Genomic DNA, 25,486 nt, shown 5'->3' on the forward strand with positions numbered 1-25,486 from the left:
CAACAGACTTGTAAACAGTACTTATCTCATTGTGGCCGATCTCATTACTACGAGTCGGTCTGGTGCAACCATCGCGGTTGCTGGTGACGTGGAAGTGTTGCAGGGTGCGGTACCCTCACAGTGCAGGCAGTTGCTCGGTGACAGTCATCCAACAGCATCGGTGAGGCCAAGGCTATGGAGCAGAGTGTGGCGGTGCTCGATGCGATCCTGGCAGGTCATGGTGCAGGCAACGGAGCTGGTCGATGTTCGGGCAGGCAGAGGCGGTGTCGGTGAGGTCCGGCAGAGTGAAGCAAGGTGGTGCGGAGCCATATGCCCACAGAAGGCGGTGGAAGCAGCCGCTCGCTGATGGTCACCCAGTGTCGTTGGTGAGATCAGGGATGTGTTGTGAAGTGCATGGTGTCTTCAGGACATGGAACCAGAGACGGACTTGGTGACAGAGTCGGCTGCTCTTCTCATCTGTGGCAACTGAAACCCACAGTTACAGAGACGGTGCACAGAGGGTTGGTGAAGACTTTGCTGTTCTTGAGACTTCTTGAACAGGTGGCAAGCTTTACTTCCAAGCCATTGGAGATACTTTTAAAAGGAGGATACACACACAGTTCTACTTGGCAGAAACAGCTACTGCAAGCCAACCCCAGACAGCACACAGCGAAAGAGCAGTACTTCTCTTTAAGCTTTTCCCAGTTCTTCTACTTGGCAGAGGTTCCTCCTGAATTCCAGAAGTAATCTAAAGTTTAGGGGTCAGGGCCCAAAATTTTATAGTCTATTTCTCTTTGTTCTCTGATGTCAGAGAGGTTCTGTGCTTAGTAAAAAAGGGTTCTGTCCTCTATGGTGCAGCATCCCGGTAGGAGGTGGAGACAGGATTGTCCAAAGCAGACTAGGCCCATTCAGGTGTAAAGGAAATCTCCCCCCCTACTCTAAATACAGCCCAGGTCTACTCAGGCCAGCCCTGACTCACCCTGGAAAGACAGGACACACTTCACCCCCCCCCCCATTGGCTATCTGAACAGAATGCACATCCCTAGCCCTTGCTAGACAGTCAATACACAAATCTAGCAGAGACACACTGGATGGCTAAGCAAGAAAATACCCACTTTCTAAAAGTGGAATTTTCAAACCCAGAATATAAAAATCATCCTTCCTAAAAAATGCATTTTTATATCCCAAGTTCAGGCATATCAAAATCCATGTTCCTATCTTGTGCCCATGGGTAGTTATACTTATAAGATGTTATAAGTAAACTCCCCATTCTATCCTATTGGATAGTGAAAAATGAAATTGTCAGTACTTCACTATCAGGACATGCTGCAACATCAGGGCATGTCCTACCTTTTAGATACACTGCACCCTGCCCTCAGGGGTACCTTGGGGCTACCTTAGGGGTGGCTCACATGTACACAAAGGGAAGGTTAGGACTTGGCAAGTGGGTGTACTAGCCAGGTCGACATGGCAGCTCTAAACTGCACAAAAACAATGCAATGGTGGGTCTGAGAACCTTTTGCAAGGCTGCTTGTGTGGGGGGACACAATCAGTGCAGCAAGTCCACTAGGAACATTTGATTTACAGGCCCTGGGCACACACAGTGCATTGTACTGGGGTCTGAGTAGTAAATCAAATAAGCCAATTATGGAAGCACTAATCCATGACAGCAATTAACAGAGGGGGCACTTGCACTTTGGCACAGAACAGCAGTGGCAAAGTGCCCAAAGCATCTAGACCAGCAAAAACGAGGTCCAACACACAGTCCAAACACAGGAGACAAAGACAAAAATACAGGGGAAACCCATGCCAAGGATGCCAAGTCTAGCACATGTCCCCTCCAGCTGAAATGTGGGGAGAACTATCCACCCTTCTGGGAGTTCTCTTCACTAAGGCAGAAAAATCTGGAAAGAGCATCAGCATTGGCATGTTCTGTACCAGGGCGGTGTTCCACCGTAAAGGCCATCCCCTGTATGGAAAAGGACTACCTCAACAAGTATGGACTCTTACCCCTCATCTGCATCAGCCATCTGAGGGGCCTGTGATCCAGCTGAACCTGGAAATGAGTCCAGTTCACCTTCCTGGGCAGCTTCTTGGAAGTCAGCTCAGTCATGGGGGCAACAATGGTGCCGTACCCCTTGACAAACCTCCTGTAATACCCGGTGAGGCCTAAAAAAGCTCTCTCCTCTGCCTGGGTCTTGGGGGGTTCCCAAGCCAGAATGGGATCAAACTTTGGTTGTAGGGGCAGCACCTGGCCGCTCCCTATCTGATATCCCATGTACACCACTGATCCCTGCCCGATCCATCACCTGCTGGCCTTGATTGTGAGGCCTGCTCTCTGCAGAGCCATCAACACTTCCCAAAGGTGACGCAGGTGTTCCTCCCAAGTGGCACTGAACACTGCAATGTCATTCAGGTAGGCGGCACTGAAATCCTCCAGCCCGGCCACCACCTGTTTGATCAATCTCTGAAAGGTGGGAGGCATTCTTCAAACCAAAGGCATCACCCAGAACTGGAAGTGCCCCTCTGATGTTGAAAATGCAGACCTCTCATTTGCCCCATCAGTTAAGGCAATCTGCCGGTACCCAGATGTTAAGTCAAACATACTGAGGTACTTGGCAGCTCCCAACTGATCAGATCTGGGAATGGGGTGTGCGTCAGTCCTCGTGACTTAATTGAGCCCTGGTAGTCCACACATAACCGGAGTTCTTGCGTGGCACCGGGTGTGGCAACCTTTAGGACCAAGACCACCAGTCTGGACCAAGGGCTGTTGGAGGGCTGAATCACCGCTAGGGCCAGCATCTTGGAGGCTTCCTCCTTGATACTAGCTTTGACTCTGTCAGTCAATCTGTAAATGTTACGCTTTACACAAGGACAGTCCCCAGTGTCCACATCATGGACACACCACCGAGTGACACCAGAGGTCAGGGAAAACAGAGCACTAAACTGTTCCAACAGTTGGCTGCAGTCACTCTGCTGTTCAGGAGTCAGGGCGGGGGAGAGGTTTACACTTTCCATTGACCCATCGTGCTCCTTAGCAGACAGTAAGGTCAGGGAGAGGCTCAGTCTCCTGTTCCATTCCATCATCTGTCGCTAGGAGAATGCCCACTCCATGTGGGGCTTGAGGCGGGTCACATGTAAGACGCGCAAAGGGTTCCTGGGAGACTGCAAGTTCACCAGATAGGTGACTTTACTCTTGCGCTCTACCACCTCAAATGGCCCAGTCCACTTGTCTTGGAGTGCACAAGGCTCTACTGGGGCCATGACCCACACTTTCTGGCCAGGCTATAACTCGATCACAGTGGCATTCTGGTTGTACCACCGCTTCATCTCTTCTTGGCTGGCTTCCAGATGCACCTGAGCCAGTTGTCTGAAGTGTTTAGTCTGGTTCCTGAAGACCAGCATGTAGCTATGTGCATCCTGGAAAGGTTTACTGAGAGTTTTCTCCCATCCTGCTTTGACCAGACTCAGGGGTCCTCTTACATGATGCCATTACTTGAGTTCAAAGGGCCTGAACCCTACAGACTTCTGCTGTACCTCTCTGTAAGCTAACAACAGGCATGGTAGGAGGACGTCCCTCTTATGCCTCATGGGTTCATGAAGACCCATAATCATGCCCTTCAGGGTCAGGTTGAATCTCTCAATCATCCCGTTCCCTTGGGGGAGGTAGGGAGTGAACTTATAGGTAACATTGCACTCCTGCCACAGGGACTTCATATACCTGGATATGAAGTTGATCTCCCGGTCAGACACCACCTCTCTGGGGAATCCTACACAGGAGATGATCCCATCAACACCCGACCCACTACAGGGGCCATCACAGTCCGGAGAGGGGTTACCTTGGGGTACAAGGTGGCATGGTTCAACAAGACCAGGATGAACCTGTTGCCAATGGCTGTCTTGGGGTACAGAGGCCTACAATGTCGATGCCAGCTCAAAGGAGGTGCTGATGACAGGAGGGAAAGGTTGGAAAGGAGCTTTGCACATCCTCCCACTCTTGCCATGTGTCTGGAAAGGCCTGCCATGAGTGTCAGAATCCTTGCACATTTATTGCCAGTGAAAGTGGGTGATAAGCCTTTCAAAGGTCTTGCCCTCCCCCAAATACCCTGCCAAAGGCACATCATGAGCCAGACCCAGTAGGAAGGCTCTGAAGTGCTGGTGTATCTCCAGCACACAGGCTGACGCAGGCTCAACAACCTTAGGTCACTATACAGTAGGCCATTCTCCCAGTAAATCCGGTGTGACCCGTACTGATCACCTGCTGCCTGGCTTGCAGCCTGCTGCCGCAAACCAACAAGAGAGGGGCATTTCAGTTGCTACTTGCAGAATTCCTCCCTGGAGGGGATTCCGTTCCTTTTGCCAATGGGTCAGCTCAGGCAGGTCCCCCAGTTTGGCCACTTGCTCCCCTTTAAGCTCCAGGGCATCGCTCTCAAGGTCTGCCTCCTCCTGGCCTGGGGGAACATCAGGGGGCGGTTTCCTGCACCCCATGCCTCCTTTCTTTTTGACAGGCACCTAGGCCATTCTTCCAGGCTCCATGGCCAATTGATTGTCCTTACTGGCTGCCATAGACCAAGTAGTCACAGGCAGATCCAACATCTCTAAATGAGACCTGTGTTTCACCTTCTCCAAAGGATAACTCTCCAGGTCATTCCCTTGCAGACAGTCTACAGGCATGGCTGGTATGACAAACTACTTTCAAGGTACCTGAGACTGCCTCCCACTCAAAGGAAATCTGTGCCACTTTGCAGAGACACTCTGAGTTCTCAGCTGCAACCACTGGGTAAAGTACGTTGGGGATCACCTACTCTTCAGACACTAGCTGACAACTTACAGCTGTCACACTGGCACCAGTGTCTCTCAGAGCCTGCACCTTATGGCCAGATGATCACTCACTGCCCATATTTCTTAGTATTTGCAGGCATGTGGGTCCTCGGGACCATCTCACTGTCTCCTTGACCACAGTCAATTTTTCTGGCTCCCATCCCTCATGGTAACCCAACTCCTCCCCCAAGGCTACACTAGTCAACCCATGGGGCAGTGCAACAGTGGGTGTGGTGGTGGCTTTTGGACACTTAGGATCCCCTATGAAGTGACCAACCTGATTACACACATAACACATGCTGGGGCCCATCTGGACAGGCCTACCTGCAGGGACCCATGGCTTCCTTTCACTGGGGGGCTGGGAACCTTTCCCTTGGTCCCCTTGGGAATTACTTTAGGGCACTTTTTGAAAACTCCTTTTGTTTACCCTTGGCCCCCCGTACTCTTCTGCTGGTGACCCTGCCCACCCATGGCGGAGTCTCCCATATGCACTTTGTGGACCCTGGTACTGACTCAGCGGTCCGCCTCAACAGAATGTTTCCTGGGGTCAGTCAGCTTACTGTCAATCAAATGCTGGGGTAGTGCTGGAAAACAATTAGCAGACACGTGCTCCCATGCCATCAAATCATAGAGCCCCTGAAAATCATTTGCCTGGCTACCTTTCACCCAACCATCCAGTGCTCTGAAAAAATAGGAAACAGACTCCACCCAAGTGTTTGATTCAAGCTTTTTACAGGCCCTATACTCCTGCAGGTAGAGTTCTGGGGTTAAGCCATATCTACTGATTAAGGCTTTCTTCATAGGAGCATGACACATCTTCTCATTCTCTGGTAAGGCTAGCAAGGTCTACCTCCTGTCTGCCATAAAGCAGCTCCACAACCCCGCTCCCCAGTCTCTCTCAGGGATTCTGTGGGACATCATTGCCACCTCGTACCCCCTAAACCAATGACCAATGTCATCACTTTTCACGTAATCTTTGATTACCTCCTTGGGGATGTACACTCTCCCTTCTCCAGGCACTGATGACAAGCTGTCACCATTAGAACTGGATTCCAAACTTTTGGCTTTTATATCCAGCTCCCTCAACCCTCTGTTATTCTCTAAGAGCATCATATTTTCCTCTTGAAACAATGTCTGCCTTTCCAACTCAAATTCCTTGAACTCCTTTCCCAACCTGAGCTTTGTGAGCTCCAATGTATGCACTTTACTTCTCTCTGTGTCCTCCAGCTCCTCTGGAGACAGACCTCTTGAAGACACACTGCTGCAATTTCTAGAAGGTACACCCCCCTGGCAGATTAAACAGCCCCTCCTGCTGCCCATCCAAATTCTCCGCCTCCACCATAGGATCATCTTCCTGCCCACTGGCATTTCTGGATTCAAACCAGGCCCTCAGCGCCTTTTGGTATTCCTCCTTCCTGATGAGGCCTCTTACAGAGATTTTAAATTTCTTTCAGATGGCCTTTAGTTGAGACACAGTGTAGGTTTCCACCCTATCCTCTGCAGATTCGGTGTCAATAGATACAATAGGTGCTGGCTTGATCATGATGAAAAAATTGGCAGGTCTGAAGTTGCATAAATTTAAAAAAGGAAAAAGTTCAACAATAGTATGTGGTTGTGTAATGGTCTGCACTATACTAGTAGGGAACACCAGTTACTGTATGTAAGGCACAAAGGCAAGTCCAGATCCCTTTGCTGCCACCAATGTTACAAATGGGGATCTCTAGTTGGCAATGGTTTGCCCCTTTGCCCAATGTCTTAAGTTTGTCTTAAGTCTGTCTTAAGTCTGTCTTAAGCCTGTCTTAAGTCTGTTCTAAGTTTGTCTTATGTCTGTCTTAAGTCTGTCTTAAGTCTGTCCTACTACTTTTATTCACAGAAGGCATTTAGTAGTAGTAAAGTTAGAATTTTGTCTTAAGTTTGACTTAAGTCTGTCTAAGTCAATCCTAAATTTGTCTTAAGCTTGTCTTAAGTCTGTCTTAAGTTTGTCTTAAGTCTGTCTTAAGTCTGTCCTACTACTTTTGGTATTCACAGAAGGTATTTAGTAGTAGTAAAGCTAGGATTTTGTCTTAAGTTTAACTTAAGACAGACTTAAGACAGACTTAAGACAGACTTAAGACAATCTTAAGACAATCTTAAGACAAAATTAAGACAAACTTAAGACAGACTTAAGACAAACTTAGGACAAAATCCTAACTTTACTACTACTAAATGCCTTCTGAGAATACCAAAAGTAGTAAGTTTAGGATTTTGTCTTAAATTAGTTCTGTGAATCGGGCCCGTTGCGCTTAACATCAAAACAACAAAACCAAATGTATAGTATAGTATAGTGCAGGGTGTGCCTTTGGAACAACTCCAGGAGTTTGTGTACTTTGAGGTCTTTTCATCACACAAGATTAGTTTGACAGGCACATTGCAAGAGCACATTGAAAGTTCAGCAAGAAGCAGGTGCTGTGACTAAAATGTGCTAGAAAGCCCAGGCATGTTCCCTTGCTTCGGCAGTGGAGGTCTACAACTTAAAAGCTAAAAGCTTGGTTATGTATTGAGCAGAGCTTGGGGGTCATGTAGGGGTTTATGACCTCTGCTAAACAGACAATAGGTTTTTTAGGAGTCTTCTTAATCTTCAGCAGACTGCTCCCCGTCTTGATCAACTTGTGAACATTGGCATCTGTCCGATTAACCTTAGTGTTATGCTTTGACCTTCATGTATCGGCATAGGCTATGGACTACAGATGAGCCAGAATTCTTTAGAGTATCAATAAAGGCACATTGAGGATCTCCAGGTTGCAAGAAGATACCCTGGTTTGCATACATCAAAACTATGCTCTTGCTCCCTGGTTATAGATAATATAAAGGAGCATTGGTGGCTGCGAGAACTGTTTAAAGTCCAGGAGTTTGACAGATTTCTTTTTAGATCCAAAATCATCCCTGCATATGAACAGTTTTTAGACGCTCTCCATGACAGACCCCACTGCAACTTTACCTAAAATGGAGGTATGGACTCTTGCCTTTGAACAGTTTTTGTGCTAAATGGGGTGAGAAATATTTTAGTTCCAGAAAGTGTCCTTTATTCAACTTAGCTGGAAAACTCAAACATCATTTTGCATTTTTCTGTCCTGCCTATGCCAGACGATGCAAACATGGGGAAAACCTGTGTGTAAGCTCCAGGGTTTCTGTCGATATGCACTTGCAGTGAATATATTACACTCTGACAAGAGAGAAGTGATTGTAATTGCAAAGACAAAAATTTTGCATGCTGCTTGGCTTATCCTTATCACATTTTTCACCGCTGAATTTTGGTATGTTCTCCTAGTAATTTTCAATTGACACGATCTTTTATCAATAATTTTATCACACTTGCACTTTAGCTTTTTTTCTGATCATTGTCATTATATTGTTGTCTCTTCTTATCATATTTAAGATATTTAGGGCCGGATGCATCAACAAACCATTTAGCGATTTCATAATTGCGAATCCTTGCGATTCGCAATTAGAAAATCGCAAAACGGAATGCATGAAAGTGTGTTTAACACTTTCTGCGATTCCTGGGGGATCGCAGATGACCAACCTCATGAATATTAATGAGGTAGGTCGCAATTTGCGACCCCTAGGAATTGCAAAAATCACAGGGATGGTGGCCTACTGGGGTCAGCAGACCACCATGTCCGTGATTGCTTTTAAATAAACCAATCTTTTATTTTGTAAAACAGCTCGTTTTCCTTACAAAAGAGAAAACGAAAACTTCTCCTTTTGTGGGACCACTGCCTGCTCTTAGAAAATGCACATACAGACATTCACAAAGGGGAAGGGGTCCCATGGGGACCCCATCCCATTTGAGAATTGGTTACCACCTACTTGAAGTAGGTAGTAAAATGTGAATGTTTTGCGACCACATTTCGGTTGAAAAACATTCATGCATACCAATGCAATTCGGTATTAGGAAGAGATGCCCTACACACGCCCCTTTCTAATAGCGAATCCCAAACCCATTTTGTGATTCGGTAACAGGTTACCAAATCGCAAAACAGGGTTTGCTGCATCAGAACAGCCTTTTTTTGCATTCGCAAATGGCCGATTCTGCGAATCGGCTGTTTGCGAAGGCAAAAAATGCTTGATGCATCTGGCCCTTAGAATCTTTTTGGTGCTATTTTGTCAGTATGCCTAAAAATATTTATAGATTACTTTATTGCTCTGGGTCATTTTATACTTTAGAAACTATGGGGATATTCTCAAGGACCGGCGATTCCTATCGCAAACACCAGTCAGCTGCAGTTTTTTCATCGCGCCCTAACCATGAAAACTATCGCCATGTTAGCGGCGTATTCACAAGCCGTCACTACATGGTGATAGTATGAGGGAACGGCGGTGAAAACTGCCCCTAACATCAGCGCAAAGGCGATAGGAAAACAGGCGTTAGCAGGAGAAAACTACCGATAGGCACATTAGTGGCAAAAAAACTCACATTAGTCAGCCCAACGTGAGTTTATTTTGCCTCTAATGCAGAAAATAGCCTATCAGTCAATATCCAATAGAAAATTGGCATAAAAGCCAAAGAAATGCACAACGGAGCTGCCTGGGCCAAGTGCAGTACACATCAACAACCCCTGCAAGCCACTCAACATCCAGGATGACCAGGATGAGCGCCAGAATGCGTCGCTGGACCTGCGTCTGGAGCCTGGATGCCTTGCTGGACCTGCGTCTGGAGCCTGGAGTGGGATGCAGAGGAGCTGTGGAGTTGATGAGCCGTGGCAATAGACGTTGATGCACAACGATCACCCGTACCTGTTGGTAAAGTCTTGCAGCTCGCATGGAGACGCATTGCTGATCTGTGTAAGAAGACCGCCTTGCACACCTTGGAGCTATTAATAGTAGAGGCGCTCCTGCGCACCAACGTAGAGAGGTCTGCATAGCATACTACGATCCACCACAGGGGATTACCAACGGTGGGTGCCACCTCTCTGCATCACAGGCCAGATGATGTTGGGCTGGCCAGAGGCTGTGGAGGGTGAGGCCCCGGAGCTGCACCAAACTTGTGTGGCGGGAGCGCTGCGACCTCACACCTAAGGGGGCCCTGCTGCATCACTGCATCGGGAGGTTCACCAGAGGAATAGGCGGCGACTGCTGTACCCAGGCTTGTGAAATCCCACCTGGCTGAGGCTCCTACTGGCTGAGTCACAGATTTGGAGAGGGGGCAGTGGATTGCGCCACGTTGTCACATCCAGGTAAGGAGAAAGTGGGACGCATAGCACAGGACGCCTGGTGGTCGAGTCGCCCAGGCCTAGAACACGTAGATGATGCACCCCAGTGGCAGCTCATCCACTGTGGCGGCAGAGCATCGCCCCACTGCTTTCAAGCAGTGCAGAAGAGGAACAATCATTACATGATGATGACTTACTGATCTAAGCGGGCTATGTTTCCTTTGCGGTTGGGAGGGTGGGTAGAACTGCTCCAAGCATGGAGCAAGGCATGGGCGGATTGGCATGTCCACTCAAGTGTGCAATGACTGTTTGGTCGGCCCACTCAGGCCGCCCAAAAGCAGTGATGCGCACTTCCATCTTCGTAATGCAGGCTGCATTACAGCCTGCATGGAGAACATGCCCACCCCTCCAGCCCCCGGCTGCATGCCTTGTCCCGTTGCCAATTACCAATCCCACCTCTGCATCACAGCATTGTGATTGGCTCAGGGGAGAGAGCCAGGCTGCCTACTTCCTGTTCCTGGAAGCAGACGCAGGAGAGCAGGAGCAGCGAAGACACGGGACCCGGCTTCGAGGTAGGTCTTCCCTCATTAAAATATTTACAACACCCGGTCACACACACACATCCCCACGTCCATATCCTAACCACCTCACAGCTGTCCAGCATCCCCAACACTTGTCATTGGCGGCCGCTGTGTGCCCATGCACAGCGGGCGTACCACTTGTGTGCCAAAGGCACATACTTAGTTGCAACATATGCCATAACATTGCATTCCATTCCAATGCATACTAATACTAGGCACATTGCAACAGTAGAGTAGGTGTTGCAAAGCGGAGATATTAATTTCACTATTGCAACCCAAATTAACCTTTGCACCCCAAACCCAACCGTGAACCCTGGAATTCCTTTTTGAGACCCATAACATACCCAAAAATCAAATTTGACCCAAATGCATACCCCAATTTCCATATTTTACACCAAAACACACCCCAAATTCCATATTTTAGCCCAAAACACAAACCAATTCTCATATTTCACTTCCGAAACCCATTCCCACATGAAAAACTTTAGATTACCCCATTACTGACCTCACAATGCGTTGTAATCAGATGCGATGTAAAGGCACCTGTGTTGTCAGAGTTGCGTTGTTAACGATGTACTGCCTGCATTGTAATGGTCGTCTCCCGTGTTAAAGATGCTCCAAATGCTACACCGTTTGCGTCCGTCTGCCCCTGGACAGGTATCTGCACCAAGGAGCCTTCCGCTTGCACACTCCACAGCTACGACGCATGCGCCCTCCTCGCGGTCAACCCTGGACGCTCCCTCGCCTGCCAGGACCAACCTCTGCTCCAGACCAGACATCACCATCACTGACGGCTGCAGTATCACCCGCAAGGAGCATCCCGACCATCAAGGAGGAGGCATTGCCATCACCTACAGAGGCACACTCTGACTGACCACACACTTGAATGACCCAAGGGTGACCATGGACCATCTCAACTCCCAGGTTTGGACCAAGCCCAAGAACATCCTCCACATCACATTCATGTGCAGGCCCCCTGGGCCATGGCCCCCATTCTCCAATACCATTGTAGATCTCATTGCACCACAGGGTCTACCATCCACTGACGACATCCTACTCTGTGAACTCCAGTTCTACCTGGACAACCCCAGTGACCAGGACACCACCCCCTTCTGGGGAAGATCCGCTACATCAGACGCAAGCAGCAATTCACCTCAACAAGCCACATAGCAGGACACACGGTCGAGCATGTCACCTTCGCCAGCAGGAACTTCAACTACAGCCACAACACAGGACTCTCCGGGACCGACTATCATTGGTAACATTACGTCTTCACCTTGCCCATCGGATGCCAGAGCCATCATCGCACCCCCTAGTAGCTGGATAAAGGCCACCGAAGGACGTCTCGTCCACTCCCTCTGCAACAACACTCCACCAATGCTTCCAAACGATGACACCGAAGCGCGCATCCACCACGATTGATCTCCAACAGCGCCGACATTCGGGCACCCTTCATAAACGACACTGTGTCAGTACCTTCCGCCTGCCCAATGGCAGGCATTAGGGTGACGCAGTGCCACAGGGATAGGCTAGCCCCATACATTGCTGGAGTTGCATCATGGTTGTGACACGACTGCAGCAATGCTTGACTTTAGCGCAAACAGATACGTCAGGATTCCTGACGTATCTGTTATTACTTGCAACATGGAGCGCTGTCCAGTGAATACAGCGCATCCATGCTGTCGCAAGAAGGGAGTAGTGAGAAGTGTTGCAACGCTGTTTTGTTGCAGCGCTGCAACACTTTTCATGACTGGGGCCTAGGAATGTGCACTATCTTATTGATGGTGCGCATTCCTGCACTGTAGTTTTGTGGCAAGGCAGCGCTGCAACATTGCTTGCAGCACTGTCCAGCACCAAAAACTGCTGAGATGAGGCCCCAAGTGTTATCCCCATTTTTAGGACCAGCTATTTTCTGGTCTTAAGTAACTGGCTCTAACTGCAGTTAGAGACAGTTTTTTTGGTCTTTAGAAGTTCAAGAATCCCCCTATGAATATAGAGAAGTGCTGTTTGTGGGCGTTTTTGCACGGGAACGCCTCTCCTGCATATAGTTATCACCATCAGATGTAGCAATCATTATAACGGACATTTTCGCCTGGAAACTGTCGTTAACGGCTGTTAGCAACAGCTTGATAATAGAGCGATAAAATTATTGCCGCATTTGCGGCAGAAAAGTGCCGCTAAAGGGGCGATAACTCCTTGTGAATATGCCCCTATGACTCCATACTTAATGAACGTTGGAACTGGCACTTTGTACATGATTGATGGCACTTTATTTTTAAATATTTCAGTAAGTGTTGCATTTTATTGCTTTTATTATATTGTAAATTTTGATGGAATTGTGTTTTATGTATTGTATCTGAAAAAACACGCTTTGATGATGAATAGACAAATCTATTGTTTATTGAGGGGTAATATGTGATAGTGGCTGGCTAAATGGTGTAATGGATGTGTTTAGAACATTATGTGCATGAACATGTGTGCCTGAGGAAATTGCTGATTACAATTTTCTCTATTGACCAGTTTAGGAGTGTGGACATGGCATGTATTTGAAAAATCTTTGCCTCCTATGTGGTGTTGATGCCACAATATGTGCATACGAGTTTGCAATTACTGGGCGAATTATATGTAGATTAATGAAAGGTTGTTGATACATTGTTGAAGTGACAAACTCTTAGTTCATTACATGGGTGCAACCTCTCTTGTATGCATTGTATAGTAGGAGGTGTTCCGGGTAAAGTGTACTGTTGTAGCAGGATTATGTCTAGATTCTTGTTGACTGAAGCCAAGATGGATCGGTGTTATTGTAAAATTGGTTGTAGTTTTGCTAGTGTTCATGTTCTCTCAATTATAACATAAATTAACATATGAAAGTTCACTGAAGGTGTGGATGCCTTTGCCTTTACAGTAATCACATTTGTGTTTGTTATGCATTCACGTAGGACGTAAAACTCTCATTGTATAGCATGCTTCATAATTAAGGCTGCTGTTTTTCAGTTTATACTGCTTTTTTGCACATAAGCACAGATTGGAAATCATTTGTTCAGTTCGTATGTATGTTTAAAAGTCTGCACTGTATTCGTGAACAGTGATTAATTTATTGTGCCAGTGACCATAAGAAGGAAGCACAAAATCCCTACGTGTTTCGGCCCAACATGGACTTGTTCATGTGATATTGTCACTAGGTTTTTTCTACATGTAAGCATAATGTTATGATGCCATTACTTCCCTTTAATCCTGAGAAACCCAGGAAATGTACTTCTGTATCTGTGCAATAAAAATAACAGTGTTAAATTGCCAGTGAGAAACAATTATAAAAACTTAAAAACCTTATTATAATGACAAGCCGCATATAATGTGTGCAATACAGTCCAATCATTTTTTATTATTTATGATTCTGTTAAATTAGGTTGTGTCCAGTAGAATTCAAAAGATATTCATAGCATATTCTTTTACATTAACTCTTTCTCTAATTCATCCTTGCTGAACTGAGTCTAACACATATATCCAAATCTTGTCCCATAAACTTGATTCCAAGTTTATTGATAAATAGAAATGAAATGTCATCCTCAAGAATATAAAAACGATTGTAGATAAAAATATAAAACAATGACACTTAAATACACCTGATTTTCACCTAAATAACAGCAGCAATGAATAGCAGGTTACTGGACCTGATGAATACAGGCCCCAGCTAGGCCCGCAGGACACAAGGGTTCGCTCTCCTGTAATGGAATCTATAAGGAAGTTGGCACGGAAACTGCAAAGTACAAAGACAGCATTTATTAACCCTTAAGGGTGGTCCTACAATCCACACAACACTCTTCAGTATTGCATAGAGCAGCACAAAGAACTTACGTACATGGTCCCCTTTTATACACAATAGAGGGGTTCATAAGTGGGTGGATACAACATGAGGCCGAAGAACATTACCATTTATGGTCATTTTCGATACTGAATCAATATGTGGGTGGAGCTAACACACTCCTTGAGCCCGCGAAGACATGGTCAAGCGAGGCTAACTGAAAACAGATGTGGTCAAGTCTGGGCATGCGCCAGATGGACAAAGGAGCTATTTATAGACTGTTACTAGGCAGATTACAAGAGCAACCAACACAGAGGTTGGACTCTTCTCGTGGGGAACACGTGGAAGCATGACAATACAAAATGGAGTCCGAACTTCGGTCAACATAACAGAGAAAACATGATCTAAGTAAGGGAATTAATGTCTTTAGTAAATGCTTAATCACATCGTTGTTTTAATTTACAACAGACAACCCTTTCAGCATTTACTGAAGACATCCGGTTTGTTAGGATAATCATCATATATGTCAATTGTCATCATTTCTTCGACCTCTTTAGCTAAACGTTTCTGATGAGCCACATTGGCAATAGCTTTCTTGTCGGGGATACAAAATGATACACATACAGAACAGAGCAAAGGACCACACTGAACACAGATACAGCACGAGAACAGAACTGCTACAATAATACAGAGACCAGTTAAAACCTTCCATCCCCAGGCAGTAATTAACGCCCAAAACCATCCAGAAAAGGACCAAGTGCCGTTTTCTGTATGGATTTCAGCTGCGATTTTATGCAGTTTATTGATGGCATTATAAACTGATGGCGTATGATCAGGGATAAACACACAACAGCTACTTCCAATAATTTTACATGCTCCTCCTCTGTCAGCTAGCATAACGTCTAATACCATACGATTCTGCAATGCAACAATTCTAGTAATTTGCAATTCTTCCGTAAGATTCCCAAGAGCAGCAGCAGTCTGATTTGTCACAGCCTCTACCACTCTTGTTAATCTTCGGATCTTCCTACTGTTCAGGGCAGCTCCAACAAAGAAAAACAGTCCTAAATTAAAATCAATATACTGTTGCAGACTGGTATCAGTCTGATCTACATCATCAATTGATAAAGTACGTTTATACCTATTTACAGTCACATTATTCAATAATTTCAGATCCTTATGATAAGATGCGGGTGCTAGGAATACAGGAGGTAATAGGAATGATACATAGCATACCCCAGACCACCCAGCCGGCAGACGGTAATAACCTTTATTTCCACACACAAAGTACGTATTATGGGAGGCTAAAAAGGTACTATTGTTCAACCCATCAATGTTCAGAACAGTAATACAATCACTAACACCAACAGGAATAAAACCCACACTCTGGACACACAGATCCGCTTGAGCTTGTGCTACTTGAATCACAAATTTGTCCTTTCCCACAGTGTCCCTTGTATTCGTGAAGATGTAGGGAATGGATTCATTGTCTGGTCGGTACTCTTCCCACTCCCAAATTGTCCCATTCGCTTGCGGATACCCATTCTTATCTTGGTGACATTCTTTATTGAGTCTGAAGAGCAATCGTCCCACTGTCGGTTTCCGAGTGGCAAAAAGCAAAGTATACCATGCTCTACAAGAGCCATTATGAGAGAAAGGAAGTGGTATAAATGGCGTTCCTCCTTTCTTCTGATGGGCTGGCATCATCCCACATATCCAACAGTTCGTAGCGTTCGTAGCAACGTGGGTATGATGCAGCATCTGGATGAAAGTGTTGTTCAAGTAAGACTGTCGATGCTTCAACTCTTGATACGGTAATGTATAAAAGTAGTGCTCCTCAGGCACCGGAGTTGTCAACACAAGTATTTTCCGAGCGGGAGTTACATCCTCCACAAACCATGTGGTTATCCCAACAATGGCTACTGTCAACATGAACCCTAATGCACAAAGGATTTTCTTTTTCTCCATGTCAAAAATAAACCCAATATCTTCCTGAAACTAAAAGTCTGTCAGAACTCTTCCCCTTGGGCAGCGGTCGATTTCTTCACCAGCGGGCCAAGACGGGTGTCGCTACACTAATGCAGGGCTGATCCCCCCCCCCTTGCCTCATCGGCTCTCCGTTTCACTAACCCAAGGGCCGTTCTGACAGTATGTCCCGGTACTGGAGGACTCACTTCCTTGGCCGGAGATGATATCGCCTTCCTCCAGGAGTTGCGTGGTCCGGAAAGAGCTCCTCAGTGGCGTTTGGCTCCGCAGCACGGCCTGCCTCTGCAGCCAAGATTTCTCGTTGATCGGTCAGCACGGCAGGTTCCACCAATCCGGGCGGCACCTTCCTACAGTGCAGGGAATGGATCCAATTCTTTCTGTTGGAGACTCGCACAGCCGTCCTCGTTGCGAGGAGGACCTGCTCAGGACCCACCCATCTCGGTTCCAAGCTGTTTGTTCTGTCAAATATTTTCACCATCACGTGGTCACCAGGTCGGAGACCATGTCCTTCACCGGTGGACCGATCAGGGAGCGCCTCCCGGACCTGTTGATGAATAGAAACCAAGTTATCCGTTAACTGTGCCAGATAATCGTTCATCATTACACAAGGTACATCATACACAGTTTTAGGTTTTGGTGGACCCCAAATATTCATTGGGCGTCCAAAGACAATCTCATACGGTGTAAGGCCAGTTCGAGAGTGTGGTACCGATCTAATTGACAATAACGCCAGCGGTAGAGCATCTGGCCAAGTCAAAGACGTCGAAGCTTGAATTTTCGCGATCTTGAGCTTCAGTGTACCATTATACTTCTCGACTAGTCCCGCAGACTGAGGGTGGAATACCGCGTGAAACTTCTGGGTGATGCCCAGGCCCTTCAAGACATACTTTATAACATCCGCTACAAAGTGAGGCCCATTATCACTCCACAGAAGTCTACAGACGCCATATCGAGGGAAGAACTCTTTCAGCAGCAGCTTCGCAGTAGTCATTGCAGTATTGTCTTTCGTAGGGTAGGCCTCAACCCATTTGCTAAAGGCACACACCACTACTAGGACATACTTCAAATTGTTACAACGCTCAAGCTGGATGTAATCCATCTGCAAAACCTCAAAGGGTGCAGTAGGCGTTACGAACCCTCCTGCTGGGGTCCGAGTCCCCTTTCCTGGGTTGTACCGCAGGCAAATCATACAGGTCTGTACCACCATCTTTGCCGTGCTAGCAATCTCAGGATGCTCCCAAACTTGGGTAAGCAATTTTACAATTGCGGAAGCTCCAACATGTGCTAGCCCATGTGCCATCTGAACCATAGGTTGTACAAAAGCTGTGGGTAATTTCCATCTATCCATCTGCTTATTTCTCCAGCAGCCCTCATCGTCCAATTCTCCCTCACTGGACCATTGCTCCCGTTCTTTGTCAGAAGCGGTCCTCTGTATTTCTCGCACTTCTTCCTTCGCATCATGCCATCTTTCTACTTGTGACTTCACTACATACATGGCAGTAGTACCGGGCTGCATCGCAGTCTCTCGTGCTACTCGATCTGCTAACGCATTCCCTTCTCCAACTTTGTCAACTACTTTCCTATGGGCGCTACACTTAACAATGGCAATTTTCTTCGGATATGTCAATGCAGTTAAAAGATTATGAACTAACTCCCCATGCATTATTTGTACTCCATGCGACGTTAAAAACCCTCTCTCCTTCCAGAGTAGGCCGAAGTCATGCGCTACTCCGAAGGCATAGCGGCTATCTGTATACACATTCACACATAATCCTGTACTGAGCTCACATGCTCGTGTTAATGCTATCAGTTCCGCTGCTTGAGCTGATTTCTGTGGTATGCGTGCAGTCTCCACTATCGTTTGCAACGTGGTAATTGCATACGCTGCTGAAGTCGTACCATCTGGTAGCTTCAGACATGATCCGTCCACCCACAGTTCTCCATCTACATCTGGAAAGGGCGTATCCTGGAGATCAATACGACCCTTTGTTTGTTCCTCAGTCACGAGAATACAATCATGTGCTCTCCGCGCCTCAGGCTGGGTTTCGGGGTATGGCAACAATGTTGCCGGGTTTAACGTTACGCACCTTTTCAACGTAATATGAGGAGCCAAAAGCGTCAACTCATATCCCGTTAAGCGGGCACTGGTCAAATGCTGCGTCTTTGTTTGATTAAGCAGGGCATCGACAGCGTGGGGGACTAATACCAACAACTTATGAGATAACACAATTCCCTCACTTTGGCGTATTGACACAGCTGTCGCCGCAACCGAGCGAAAACACCCTGGTAATGCTCGGGCGACAGGATCAAGTACAGCCGAAAAGTATGCACAAGGGCGCTGCTTGTCGCCGTGCATCTGCACTAAAACTGACAATGCACATCCATCTTTCTCATGCACATACAACGAAAAGGGTTTTGCATAATCAGGGGTCCCTAACACTGGTGCTGAACAAAGGGCCTGTCGTAGTTGCTGAAAAGCAGTATCACACTCATCTGACCAAGGGATTGGGATAGGCGTGTCCTTTGTCAAGAGGGCTAACAATGGCTTAGCTATATGTGAAAACCCCAATATCCACTGTCTACAAAAAGAAACAAGACCCAAAAATGCACGCACGTCCTTCTGCGTGGACGGTCTCGGTGTGTCCAAAATTACTTGGATACGATCCGGTGTGAGTGCACGCCCCTCCTTAGACAAAAGGTGACCCAAATAAGTCACCTTTGGTCTACAGAATTGCAATTTCTTCCTAGATACCTTATGATTGTGGGATGCTAAAAAGGAAAGTAAGGATAACGTACTTTTTTCACACAACTCCAGGGTGTCAGCCGCCAGCAAGATGTCATCGACATATTGAATGAGGGCGACCCCCTCGAGCAGAACAAAGGAATCCAATTGTCTTTTCAAAGCCTGACTGTAAATGCTAGGGCTTTCTGTGTAGCCCTGGGGGATCCTACAAAAACGATAAGATCTATTATTTAATGTAAACCCAAAAAGATATCGGCTATCAGGGTGGATGGGAATGGAAAAGAAGGCATTCTTCAAATCGATCACTGAGAACATAGTCGCCGTAGGCGGGACCAAAGTAAGCAACGTCGTGATATCGGAAACCACTGGGTACTGAGGTATCACGATCTTGTTTACTTCTCTCAAATCAATTATAAACCGATAAACTCTGGCATCCGTATCCTTTTTCAGTATGGGAAGAATCGGACTGTTACAAATGTTGAAGGGGACTTCCTCCACTACCCCTACCGCCATCAAATCCTGCACTATCTGCATGAGAGCCTCCTCGCCCTCCTGGGAAATACGGTACTGTGGGAGGCGTGGTAACACCGCCCCCTCCTGGACACTAATGTGGACCGGTGGAATCACCATTTGTCCCACATCAGTATCCGACGTTGCCCACAAAGCACGAGGGAGAGTAGCTAACAGCGCATCCTCTGACATCGCACACATCCGTTCAGACCGGGGGTAATTGTCATTTAATATTACCCGCACACCAGCAGGGGAGCAGCGGATCGTAGCCCTAAAATGCTTTAACATATCAAGGCCCATAATGTTGTCCGGTGTGTACGGGGCAAGCAGAAACGGACAGGGCGCAGAAAAAGAATCAACCTTAAACATGAGGGGCTGCGAAAGAGGGCTTCGGGAGAGTGTACCGTCAAACCCTACCGATGTGACCATTAAGCCGGATGGGGAGCCCCCGGAACCAATTGCTTAGACAGCGCACTACGTGTCGCTCCTGTATCCACTAGGAACTGATCAGTAGAGCCCAAAACCTCAGCCGATACATAAGGACCCTTCTGATCGACCGGCACCTCAACTGATTCTAACCCCCATCCAACGCATTCCTATGCATGCTGAGAGTCATGGTACCCCGATCGGTCAATCCCCGACACTTGATACTGATGCTGGCGATCGAAAACATTTGATCTATCTCGGTGCTGCCCAGCAGAGTCAAAACGAGCCTGTTCGTTAGAATTCCCTCTAAAGGTCGAGAAACCCCCTCTACCTCGCGGGCCACCCTGAGTATGCCCCTGACGCGATGCATGCATCACCGGGCAGTCCCTAGCCCAATGACCCGATTGCTTACAATACGCACATTGGTTCCTATTCAAATCAGATCGGCCCGAGGGAGGACCGTAAGATCCTCCCCTACCTCTATTACTACCCCGTCGGGACGGGCCATATACTTGTGCCAACATCACCTTTGTTTTTAATTCTTTCGATTTCTTTTCCTCCTGGCCCTTTGCTTCTTGCTCCTGACGCTCATAATACTGAGCGATAGTCAGGAGGGCCGTCGGTGTTGCTGAAGACCAAGAACTTTCACTCGCCTTCAAACGGGCCGCAACTGCCGGCAGCAGATTAGCCACATATTTATCCGCAAAGAGGTGGCGACCCGTATCATCAGTAAGCGACTGGCCACTAAAATCATGAAACGTCTCCTCAAAACGCGTAAAGAAGTCCGCAACTGACTCGTCAACTTTCTGTTTACATGAAGCTAACATATTCCAATCAATCTTTTTAGGGGGGATAATTGTCTTCAATTTAGTCAGAATAGCAGTAGGGAGGTCTAAGATACTCTGGGGTGGTTTCTGCGCGGGCTTCCGTTCCCTATCCTCATCCTCAAGGTCAGACCACCGAGCCTTAAAGGCAACTATATCATCTACCTTGCAGACAGATCGCCACATATTCGGTGGAAGAATAAGGCCAAAGAACAGGTCTATATCTGCTAAGGTCATAACGCAAGAATTCAAGGCCCCCTCGACTTCTTCGTAGAAGGCCGCTGGATTCTTGCGGGGATCAGGCAACGCATTCTTTAATGCCATGACGTCAGCCCTGTGCCAGGGAGTATAAACCCAATTATACACAAAATATCCCTTAGCATCGGCGGAGGTAATATCCGAGCTAGTCCCCGCTCCTTTAGGAGGAACATACAAAGGCGCCGCCTCGCGCATTGGTTTAGCATGCACTGGATCGCTCTTATCTGATTGCGAGGTGGATGAATGGCCGCCTCCAGTACGCGAATCCGACCGCTTTTCCTCCTCAAGATGTTGGCGCGCTTTCTCTTTAAGGTCTGCTGCCTCATCCCGCAACGCAAACAGTCGTCGAACCGCCCCAGGCGCCTTAGAGGGAGAGAAAACACCATTACGCAATGCTTTAGAATCTGATACCACATCAGCAGGTTCAAAGACACTGGAATATTTCCGAAAGGCAGTAATCACTTCATCAGAAAAGTGTCCCAAGAAATACAACCTTTCCCTATCCTGCCACGACTCCCAAGAAGCCAACAGTTCATCAAGGGATAACTTGCCCTTACATGCACGATAGGAAAACTGTCGGAGCTCACCCATTCGCTCGGCCGATAACATGGACCGCGTGTCTACCTTACTCGGACCCGATCCAGAATCTTGTGGCCTCGGGGCAGACGCGCCGACATAAGGAGGCGGAGAACGATCTAATAAATAAAAATCATCGTCATGATTGTTAAGGACAGGATAGAGTGGCTGACGAACAGCATATTGACCCGAAACTTGTAACCTATGTTCTTTCTCTTTCTTCTCCGTCTGTTCTCTTTCCTCCCGACGCTTTGCTTCCTGCGCTCTCACATGATCATTCTTTCGTTGCTCTTTATCAAACAGCGCTTTCTCGCGTTTCTCTCGCTCACGCACTTCCTTCACCCATAGTCGCACACATTCAAACATATCTTGCCGCGCACGCCGTTTACACATACACTGTTCCACATACTCAATCTTACGTATATCAAACGACCCATACAAAGGCCATCGCAACTCAGGATCTTTTTTAGTATATTTCCTCCATACTGTGCTGTACATTATGGAAGAAAGACCATGCTTCACATACATATCCCTATTAGGAGTCCCCTCTGGGGGAGCCGGAGCAGATTCCTCGAGGTTCAACCAGTTTCCAAAGCAGCAACACCACTTACGGAGTGCGCTAAAAGCAGGCATGCTCAGAAATAATGCAAAATATGCAATATTATAAAGAAAATGGCACTTAATCGTTGCGCCGTTCAAAGTTACACAGCTCCGGAGAAATCTCTCCACATTACCTGCCTATATGTGTTGCAACGCATATATTTTCACAAAGACAAATACAAAATATGACTAGTCATCACAAATCAAACTCAAATAGCCAGACCAGGCTTCAAAAACTCGGAGCAAGTACCGTACAACGGTTCTTACCAATCAAGAGTCCAGATTCCAACTGCCAAGCTCCAAAATCGCCCAAACGGCTTTCACGGCAGGACCGACAGAAGAGGTCTCAGTCGAGGACCGGCGCCACCCAGACGGTCAGCTCGGAAGGGAAGGAAGAAAAACCTCGGGATGCCAGGGCTAAGACGCCGCTGGCAGTGATCACGTCCCTGGCCAAATTCCTCACCTTCGTCGCGACCAGTCCTTCGAGCATCCGAGTCGCCGATGAGCCCCACGTGACGGGCGCCAATTGATGAATACAGGCCCCAGCTAGGCCCGCAGGACACAAGGGTTCGCTCTCCTGTAATGGAATCTATAAGGAAGTTGGCACGGAAACTGCAAAGTACAAAGACAGCATTTATTAACCCTTAAGGGTGGTCCTACAATCCACACAACACTCTTCAGTATTGCATAGAGTAGCACAAAGAACTTACGTACATGGTCCCCTTTTATACACAATAGAGGGGTTCATAAGTGGGTGGATACAACATGAGGCCGAAGAACATTACCATTTATGGTCATTTTCGATACTGAATCAATATGTGGGCGGAGCTAACACACTCCTTGAGCCCGCGAAGACATGGTCAAGCGAGGCTAACTGAAAACAGATGTGGTCAAGTCTGGGCATGCGCCAGATGGACAAAGGAGCTATTTATAGACTGTTACTAGGCAGATTACAAGAGCAACCAACACAGAGGTTGGACTCTTCTCGTGGGGAACACGTGGAAGCATGACAATACAAAATGGAGTCCGAACTTCGGTCAACATAACAGAGAAAACATGATCTAAGTAAGGGAATTAATGTCTTTAGTAAATGCTTAATCACATCGTTGTTTTAATTTACAACAGACCAGTAGACTCTTAGTTTCCTGGTCACATCGTTGCTCCTGCTGCTAGCGCCGGGACACCTCCGTTGGAGGTAGCCGCGCGCTCTACAAATGGCACTAATAATAACTGTAATAATAATAAAATCCTTATAGGCAAAAGTGCAGTCAGAACCCATGAAATGTACTGCACTGCGGAGGGGTTTTGGGGGGTTCTCCCCCCGAGAAAATTTTGAAAACATATTGGGCAAATGGTTCATTTTCTTTTTTTTTTTTTTTTTTTGAAAGACCTTTATTGTAGTGTTTCACAATACACAGCTTTAGCCTACAACCCCTCGGGCGGGCCGCGCAGTTTGTACACATGCACTTTGTCGTATCTAACACAGCCCGGTGCCGTCAACCCGGGGGTACGGCGGCGGTAGAAGGTGCAAGCATCTCACAGGTTAGAGAAGGATAGTGCAGGACTCATTTTCTCTTTGTTACAGCCATAAAAACAGATGGAGAATACCACAATGGTGCCAGGGCGCCTAACGATTAACTGCCCCCCCCACACCCCAAAACCAGTCACCACTCGAACATCGTAAATACCTCCGTACCGGTGAGGTGACCTCAGCACCCACTCTCTAGCACCGGGAGCAACAGGAGCGTTGGGAGTCCGATACAGCCCCTGCGCCGTCCTGCTCGGCGGCAGGCGGCTCGCAAATGCCCCCCCTGAAATCATTCCATTTGGACCACACTTCCACCCACTTCCGGGGGCACCCTCTTGCTATATATACAGTCTTTTCTTGCAGCATGCACCAGTCCATGTCGCCGTGCCAGTCCGACAGTTTTGGTGGAATAGAGCTTCCCCAGAGTCTGGCAATGTTCCTTTTTGCCACCATTTGACCGAGCGTCACCCAGAGCCTCCCCTTCGGTGGCAGGTCCGTTGGCTCCCATATGTTAAGGAGACACCTCTTGGACTCTGGGCGAATTTCCACCTCCCATACCTCCTCCATACACTGTACCACCCTTCTCCAATACCGTTGAATCTTCGGGCAGTCCCACAACACGTGGAAGAAGGTACCCGTACCCCCACATCCCCTTCTACAGAGTACTGTGTCTGCCCTACCCATTGTGTGTAGCCTAGTGCAGGAGATATAACTTCTATGTAGGAGCTTTAGTTGGATAAGTCGCAGTCGGGCTGATATCGCGACCTCCCGGGGGGAAGCCAAAGCATGGAGCCATTCCTGGTCGTCTATCTCCAGCCCATCAGCGACCCACTTTTCTCTAAGGGGCAGGAGCATATCGGGGGGGTTGTTGATTATTTTTTTGTTCGTAAGGGATATGGCATGTTCTGGGAGGTGCCCATCCAGTAACCTATCTTCAAGCGGGGAGGTTTGCGGTGGTTTGGTCTCCGGTGGAATATTGGCATGTAGGGAGTGTCGCACCTGTTAGGTATCTAAAGTATTCAGTGTGTGCCAGCTCATATGTGTCTTGCAGTTGGGCGAACGTGCGGATCCACATGGGGCCCCAGATATCTCTGATTTGGGAGATGCCGATCAAGTCCCAGTTCCGGAAGCCCTTGGTGCGTCCCAGATTGCCCAGTTTTTCAGAGGCCCAGAGTGGCGTGGCTAGTGTTAGGACTCCCGCCCATCCGAGCTTCCTCTGAGCAATGTGCCAGACCTGTACCGAGTGAAGTGTAGGGCCAGTGAGATTATGTGTACCTCGTTTAGAGTAGAGTGCTCTCTCATAGTTCCCTCCGGGAAGCAGCCATCTATCCATACCGTAGGCTGGATCGTTCCCGTCGCCATACGTCCCTTGATTGATCGCTGTGAGATGGGCTGCCCAGTAGTATTTACGGATGTCAGGGAGGGCTATACCGCCGTCATACCACCCCAATGTGAGTTTAGTCAATGAGATTCGGGGCGACCCGGCCCAGAGGAGGTCGCGCAGCGCAGCCTCTATCGCCACGAAGTAGGCGTTGGGGACCAAGTCGGGATAGTTTTGTAGCGCATAGAGGAACCGTGGCAACCCCAGCATCTTGAATAAGGCTGCCCGGCCCAACAAAGACAGTGGCAGGCGCTGCCAGGCTTTGGCCTCCCTCTGTAG

The sequence above is a fragment of the Triturus cristatus genome, chromosome 7, assembly GCF_964204655.1.
Source record: "Triturus cristatus chromosome 7, aTriCri1.1, whole genome shotgun sequence".
Lineage (NCBI taxonomy): Eukaryota > Metazoa > Chordata > Amphibia > Caudata > Salamandridae > Triturus > Triturus cristatus.